The 9,022-nt window shown below is 34.8% G+C and overlaps 1 pseudogene; it reads left to right on the top strand.

The window, feature by feature from the left end:
• Window positions 1–309: 309 nt before the first annotated feature.
• Window positions 310–890, top strand: LOC118543721 (tRNA N(3)-cytidine methyltransferase METTL2A pseudogene; annotated as a pseudogene).
• The last annotated feature ends 8,132 nt before the right edge of the window (window positions 891–9,022 follow it).

The raw sequence follows: 9,022 nt of genomic DNA, 5'->3' as shown, positions 1-9,022 counted from the left end.
TTATTCAAAATTGAAATAATTTTTGTTTTATCATGACTATATTTCATATCAAATAGTAAACACCAGGAAAAAAAACATAAGTAAGAACATGAATTTATCTTTACATCCTTGCTCTGTAATGCTAGCTCTTAGAGATAATTGTTAGGAGTTTTGGTGATTATCCCTCTAAATTTCTGCTGTTATTTAAAATGTGTATGATCATATAATAGCGTCTTTTAAATATTGTTAACTTATCTATATACCATGAGCACATTTCCATGTGAATATAAAGTCTTTAAAATAACTGCGTACATATCCGGTTCCGGTGTCATGGCCGCCCCTGCGCTGAATGCGTGCGGGCTGCAGCTGGGGAGCGGGTTCCTGCGCGATCCGGCACGAGTCTTCCATCGTAATGCCTGGCACAGTGTGGAGTGGTTGGAAGAGCAGGCCTTGGCTGCGAAGAGGGAAGTCCGGGAGAACAGCACTCAGCGGGTGTGCCAGGAGAAGCAAGTTAATTATGAAATCAGGGCCCACATATATTGGAATGACTTCTACAAAATCCATGAAAATGGGTTTTTCCAGGGCAGACATTGGCTTTTTACCAAATTCCCAGGGCTGGCACCTACCCAAAACCAAAATCACTTGAAGGATTTGCTCTCAGAGAACATGAGGAGTGAAGTACCTGAATGTCGGAACAGTGAGGACGGACCTGGTTTAAAAATAGAAGAACAACACAAGTGTTCTTCAGATAGCCTTGGACATAAAACACAGATGCCTCCTGTGGAAGAAAATGTAACTCAGAACTCAATCACCTGGAAATCTGTGCTGATGAGTTCCCTGGATCCTCAGCCACTTCCTGAATACTAGAGCAGTTGTTCCAGAGAAGATGCAGAAGGCTCTCCACGGGCTGAAGCCCGGAAGGATGATGCTTCTGCAAGATGAAGTCCCCTATGATACCGCTCAGCTTCCGTTTAAAAAAAGGTCAGTGTCTGTCTGAAAATTTCTATATGAGAGGTGAGGTGCTAGAGTTTACTTCTCTACACTAGATGAGCTGGATACGCTTTTCACTACTGCTGGACTGGAAAAGGTTCAGAACCTTGGTACATCACCGATTGCAAGTGAACCGAGGGAAACAGCTGACAATGTACTGAGTTTGGATATTAATATATAAAATATTTTATATATAATATATAATTATTTATATTATAAATTTATATTATAAATATTATAATATTATAAATATTATATAAATATATATATTTATATACTTTATATATAAAGTATTTTATATATAATAATTACATATATAATTATTATATATAAAATAATTATTAGAAAATAATTGTGCTTCATATTTGTGAAGCCCCTTAATATATACTTTCCTCAAGTTTTTTTCTAACTTTGAGATTTCAAAGAATCTTTCTTGCCATTATAATTTATCATAACTGAAATGTTCATGGGGATCATGAATTTAAAAGGCATCAGAAATTTATTTCCATATGAAAGGATTATATATGATAAAGTGTCATTTGATTGTGAGTTCCATTAAATTATTTTGGAGTTCAAATACCTGGACTAGGCAGTTGATACACACAAAGGTGAATAAAGGTCTTGTTCAGTGAGAAGCATGTCAAGAAGAATCATCTTTCTTTGGGTATTTTCCTGACTCAAAAATACCACTTGAAAGAGCATCAAAACATGTCCTTGTTAAGTATTTGATCATGGTCCCCCCCTTAACCTTAGTTCTGTGGAATTTTAAGCACTGTTCCCCCTCTAAGTAACCTCTTTCTAAAAAATTAAAAGGATCTTTACTTTTAGAAAAATAAATAAGTAAAATAAAATAAAAAATAAAATAAAATAATTATATACTATACCACTGTATCTCAGTATAAGAATATTTTTAAAATATTTTAACACCTTTATATAATCTCTGTACATCAACTATTAGCCAAAAAATAAGAGAAGGTGTCTTCTGGGGGAGAATTAAGTTTTTTCAGTGTATGTCTGATATGTATTTGAGTCATGTGTATACCTGGGGCATATGAGAGAGTCAGAACCCTGATCCAGAAGTAAAATCCATTCTCTAAAATTTACCATTTCTATTGAGTGGTCAGCTAGAGAATATTTTCATCTTGAGAGATACTATAAGATAAAACCATGTCTTTTTTCTCATATAAAAAGATTTCCTACTCTTAGTAGAAAAAAAATAATGTGGGGGCACCTGGGTGGCTCAGCTGTTAAGCGTCTGCCTTCGGCTCAGGTCATGGTCCCAGGGTCCTGGGATCGAGCCCCACATCGGGCTCCTGGCTCAGCGGGAAGCCTGCTTCTCCCTCTCCCACTCCCGCTGCTTGTGTTCCCTCTCTCGCTGTGTCTCTCTCTGTCAAATAAATAAATAAAATCTTAAAAAAAAAAAAAATAATAATGTGGAACTCAAAGAACATGCCCATTCAGTATTCATCTTGAGTCTTCTTAAATCCTAAAACAAGATTGAACAAATTATTATTTCTTAAATGTTTTTATTTAATTACATAAATAAAAAAACATTAAATCGAATGGATTTTAAAGAAATGGACTAATCTAGAAATGGAAACCAAATTTGCATATGTAATTGCTAATGTTCATTAGCACTGCACTGTGACGATACATTGTGCCTGAGGTTCAGGGGAAGCTGCCAGGGAGTTAAGTCATTGCATTTGTTATCAGTAACTATGTATATTTATACTAAGTATTTTTCCCATGCTCGGAACAAAGCAATTTAGGCATTTTCTTCACCTTAGAAGCAGAAAATTAATTTATTCTAATTGTCAACTTCTTATGTTAGTGGTATAAAAGATAAAAGAATAATAAATAAATTGGGTTAGCATTTGGTGAACACAATGAGACAATTGAAGAGGAATTAGTTTCTGTGCAGGATGAGAGACATATGGAAAATTACTGTGGAACACAAATTTAAAATATTATAAATCAATTTAAAGGATATTTGATTAGTTTGTCAAGAGGTTTAGAGAGCATGATAGAGAATCAGAAAATATAAATAGGATCAAGCTTACGTGTGTGTGTATGTGTGTGTTTACATACTAGCTCTATGTGAAAATTACTAAGTTTATTCATGATAAATATAACATTTGAAAATTAAACAAAAAATATACAAAAATCTTCATATTAAAAACTAGGACCGAGACTTCAACTCCAACAGAATTTTTATTTTTTTTTTTGTATACTCTTTCCTGCTTTGCAGTATTTCTAACTCATTCAAAGATTTTACATTCCACTGCTCTTTTCCAATGTATTGTGAAATGTTTTTGAAATCTGTCATAAACTTCATATTTACTTTTATGCAGTAAAACTCAATTTGTTTGAAGCTGCATTTAGTATTAAGAACTATAATCACCATTTTGTAAAGTTCTATGTGCCTTACAGTTACTTACTCCAGAATACCAAGTTTAAATTACACTTAATATCTTTCATCTTGAGTATGAAAAGGTGTATCAGTCAGAGTCCATTCAGGAGTCAGAAATCATACCAGTAGCCTGAAGAGGATAATTTTTATATAAAGAATTATTAACTAGTAACAGGGAATCAGCTATTAAGAGGCCAGAGAGAACTCTGAACCGGGGGGGTAGAAATAGGGGGAGCAGCCGCAATCTCTAGGGTTTAGGGAGAATAGTAAAGAAAGAAGCAAACTTGAAAGAAAGAGGGTCTCACACACAACACACACACACACACACACACACACACACACACACACTGGAGAGGGTGGGGCCCTGGTTCACCGGCTGGTAGAGAGTTTTGGCAAACTGCAGCAGGTCAGGATTAGCAAATGAGGAACCCCAAGGTGGGGTGCTGCAGAAAGTCTCTGGGAAGCACGCAGGCAGCTGCCAGTGAGATTCGCTGGGAAGCCAGCAGCTGAATGTCACACTGGGAGAAAATGAGAAAGCAGTAGAACCAGAAGAGAAAGCCCTTCCTTTTGAAGTGTCTCTCCACTGCTCTCTACTGACAGAACCTGACATTGTGGCAGCTAGCAAAAGAAGAGATTTAAGTGATGCAGCTCCAGTATCACAAAGCAGGAAATAAAGGGTGGATTTGGGGTTGAGGGGCAATTGGTAACTACTGTAGAAGTAAAGGATGGAACGTAAACAGTTTATCGGAGTGTATTTGCGGGACTCCAATAGCTTGTTTGTTTTTGTTTGCTTGGTTTTTGTATGGAGGCCGTTTGCTTTGAGTTCTAATGTTATTATTTCTGGCCTCTCAACTTCAGTGTACGAGGACTAGTAGAGCCTTTGCAGCACATTTATTTTCAATGAAAATGATGTTACATTGCACTTTATCACACATGTGTAGAATGCATTCCTATCCTTATTTTCCTGATGAAGAAAACAGTTTATGGAGGCAAAGTAACCATCCAGGGCCTTGGAGCTAATAAGGAATAGAGTTATTCTTGAGAAAAAAACAAAAATGTGCTCCTAATTACAAGGTACCTGCTGTGTCTTTTGATCATATTGATTTTTAGTTCACCCATGGAGCTTCTGCTATATTCAGTGACTTTCTCATTCTCAACCATTTAAGGGCAAAATATTAGTACTAGAGCTCACACTGCTCAATCTTTGCCTAGGCCCTTTTTTTCATTATGTCTTCCATTCCTGAAATACTGTGAATGGTGTTTTGCTATATAAAAGAGACAGAAGAGGCAGTAGAAGAACCAATATGAAAATACTCTGCACAACTTAAAAAATATATTTGTCACAACCATTATTGGGTTAATGTGTATTGGGTATCTGTAAAAGTTGCAGAGTTAACATTTCTATAAATAATATTCTTTGGGGCAAGGTTTAAGCTTTTTAAAATAACATCAGACCTGACCTGATTGACACTAAATGTAAACAGTGCAATAATAAGCATATGTCCAAATGAGAGTTACTGAAATGTTTAGGATTTTTTGATTCAGAGTGAAATAAGAACTATTAGAGCTGACTGCTGGCTAGAATTCAACTTCATATTTATAGTTCTATAAAATGTTTATCACAATAATAATAAAATGAGAAGAGGAGGCTACTTAAAAAAAAAAACAAACCTTAAGTTCCCTGTAAGATAGAAAAAAACATTTCTATTCATCATAGGTGAATTATAGAGAATACATAAGAAAAAGAATGTGCATTAAGATTTGTGACTATGGAAAGAGCCAAGATGTCCATCGACAGATGAATGGATAAAGAAGATGTGAGATATATACATATATATATATATATATATATGTATATATATATATATATATATATATATATATATATATATATATATATAATGGAATATTATGCAGCCATCAAAAGGAATGAAATCTTGCCATTTGCAACAACGTGGATGGAACTGGAGGGCATTATGCTGAGTGAAATAAGTCAATCAGAGAAAGACATGAATCATATGATCTCATTGATATGAGGAATTCTTAATCTCAGGAAACAAACTGAGGGTTGCTGGAGTGGTGGGCAGTGGGAGGGATGGGGTGGCTGGGTGATAGACATTGGGGAGGGTATGTGCTATGGTGAGTGCTGTGAATTGTGTAAGACTGATGAATCACAGACCTGTACCTCTGAAACAAATAATACATTATATGTTAAAAAAAAGAAGAAGATAATAGGAAGGGAAAAATGAAGGGGGAAAAATTGGAGGGGGAGACGAGCAATGAGAGAGTATGGACTCTGAGAAACAAACTGAGGGTTCTAGAGGGGAGGGGGGTGGGGGGATGGGTTAGCCTGGTGATGGGTATTGAAGAGGGCACGTATTGAATGGAGCACTGAGTGTTATATGCAAACAATGAATCATGGAACACTACATCAAAAACTAATGATGTAATGTATGGTGATTAATATAATAAAATTTAAAAAAAAAGATTTGTGACAATAGTTACCATGGGAGAATTCATCCAAATTCTCATTGCAGCTCTGTTTATTAGTTAGGGATTTAGGTTATTTGTATATGTTACTTCCTTTTGACTTTATTCTATCAATTAATCTATTTCTATAATTTTGTCCATTCATAAAACCCATTCTGCCATGTTAATATTACTTATTCAGTCATTGGGGGTTTTTCTTGTAGTGGAAACAGAATCTGAAATGATTTTCATTTAAGGATGATTATATATTTACATTACATATTTAACTTACACTTTTTTCTATTCAAATTTCTTATGACCATCCATAATCTAACCCCAGTTATCTCCTTTATTTCCTGTCACTATCACCCCCAGGTGCTAAAATTCAACCAAGAAGACCTTCTTTCTCTCCTTGAACATAAAAGCTTTTCACCCAAGTTTTAGATATATTGTTCTCTTCTGGAATGGTCTCCCCTCAATACTTCATATGGTTGGATCCTTCTCATTTTGTAAGTTTCAGATTAAGTATCATCTACTCCAAAGTAGTTCCTTGCTATTCCGGAAGAGAGGAACTCCCCCCTTAAAACACACACACACACACACACACACACACACACACACACACACACACACACCTCAAACCTGTTTTTTGGTTTTTTTTTTATCTCTTTCTCATCAGCATCCAGTTCTCTTAAGTCAAAAGTATTTTCCATTTTACTTCAAGTACTGCACTTTTGACAAACTAGAAAAAACAGAAGTATCCAATTCATTTTGGAGTTTAGAAAGACCTTATTACATTGAAAAGCATACTGTATCAAAAGTAGAATCTAATATAATTGAGAAAACGTGGTTCAAAGACAATATCTAAATATATAGATGTTTTGACAAAATTTTTACATCTTTATTTTTGTTGATTCAGTGATTGGTATTATGAAGCTAACTTGCTCTGTGTCCTTGGAAACAAGTCATCCAAATTTGCTGATTTGGGTATGTTCATATATTCAAGTATTCCTCTTCCCGTGTTTTGTCAATAGCAATTTTTGCAAAGTCATCATTATTTCCTAAAATTTCTCTCATTTCTCATATTAAAAAATGAGTTGTACAAACAGTTTCAGTAACTGAGCCATTTTGGACTCATTAATTTCTCGCCCCTCCTTATTAATTAGCAGCCTATTTTTGTATCATTGCTTATCCCCTAATGAATTCAAAACAATTCACATTTTTTAACCATTCTGCCAACAGAACTTTTTGCTTCTTTTATTTATTTCATCCTTGGAAGATTTCCTGTCTATTTTCTTTGCTGTTTGAAGAATGCAGCTTTTTTTTAACCTTAAAAATTTCAGAGTCCCTAGTAAAAATATCTTTTTATTTATAGCAACGACCTAACAGCAACTGGAAAAAAAATAAAGTAGAGGGATTTATGTGCTCTTTTAACAGACAATTCATTAACATTTAAGGGTTGTCTGCACAGATTCACTGACTTCATTATTTGTTAAAACCAACATAAGCAAATAAAGAAAATAAAGATGAAGATACAAATGACAATAAGGGAAAATAATTTTAGGTCTAATCTAGGTTTATGGTTGGTTCAATCTGTGTTGAATAAATAAAGAGCTAGATGAACAACTGAATAAATACCTGTTGACTGTGTGATTTGCTCTCCCAAGAATCTATAAGCTACTGAACACTCAGGAACCAGCTACAATATACAATATATACCCACTTTCTAAAGCATCATTCTTTGTGCACCTGGTGGCTAAGTTGGTTAATAAGCCTCTGACTTCAGCTTAGATCATCATTTCAGGGTCCTGGGATCTAGTCCTCTGTCAGGGTCCCTGCTCAGTGGGGAGTGAGCTTGCCCTTCTCCCTCTGCCCCTCCGCCAGCTCGTGCCCTCTCTCTTTTCCTCTCTCTCGCAAATAAATTAATAAAATCTTTTTTAAAAAATAAAACATCATTTTCTTTCTTGCTTAACAATAAGTTTGGCTGCTAGCCAATTGAAACAAATGAGGAGAATAATTCCTGACCATTTAATTACTGTTATAGAGGATGATTGTATCTCAACTCACATTTTTAAGATTTTTTTTTTCTTTTATATTCACAGTCTTGCATGTTTGCTCTTACTGTTGTTTCTTCAGAAAAATAATTGAGAAACTCTCTGATACCAGTACTACCTTCTTTTCTACAAACATTTCTATTAGCTACACTTGGTGAGACAATAAAATAAGTGTTCAGTATTTACATTATATGTGTTAATTTCATAAATTTATGACTGAATTTATTTAATATATAAGACCCAATTGAGCTCTTGAGAACCAAAATGTCTTAACTGGTGCTTTTGTGAGAGTCTGTGACCTGATCAACTTGATTTTAATTTGCCACCACTGTATCTTCTTATTGATAGTTGTCATTCATACCCTTTTCAGAAATATCTACTCTAAAATATACTTACACTGTGGTAAAAATTATTTTTTTATTTTTGTTTTATTTGTGTGTTTTTATTTTTTACCTAACATACATAAAACTGACATTTTTGGAAGAAGAGCACAGTTGCATGAGCCTTAACCATGTATGGGTTTCTTTAACCACCATCACAATACATAACATTTCCATCACTCCATAAAATTCCTCATGTAGTCATACTGTTCCCCACCTCTGGCAATCATTGATCTTTTCTTTGTCACTGTAGTTCTATCTTTTCAAGAATGTCATATAAATGGAATTATACACTAGGTAACCTTTTGAAACTGGCTTCTTTCCCTCATAATGCCAAGAGATCTTGGACATGATACTAACAGCACAATCTATAAAAGAAAAAAAATGATAAATTGGACTTCCTAAAATTTTTAAAATATGCTATATGAAAACTATTTTTTTTAAAGATTTTATTTATTCAGTCGAGACACAGAGATACAGAAAGAGAGAGAGAGCATGAGCAGGGGGAGAAGCAGAGGGAGAAGTAGGCTCCCCGCTGAGCCCGGAGCCAGACGTGGGGTTCGATCCCAGGACCCTGGGATCATGACGCAAGCCGAAGGCAGACGCTTAACCATCTGAGCCACCCAGGAGCCCCATATGAAAAATATTGTTAAAAGAATTTTAAAGATAGCTACAAACTGGGACATATTTATAAATGATCTATCTGGCAAAAAAATTGTATCCAGAATATTTTTTCAACA

The sequence above is a fragment of the Halichoerus grypus genome, chromosome 1 (genome assembly GCF_964656455.1).
Source record: "Halichoerus grypus chromosome 1, mHalGry1.hap1.1, whole genome shotgun sequence".
NCBI classification, from domain to species: domain Eukaryota; kingdom Metazoa; phylum Chordata; class Mammalia; order Carnivora; family Phocidae; genus Halichoerus; species Halichoerus grypus.
The sequence above is the reverse complement of the archived record's forward strand: the minus strand, read 5'-3'. Positions and strand labels throughout refer to the sequence as shown.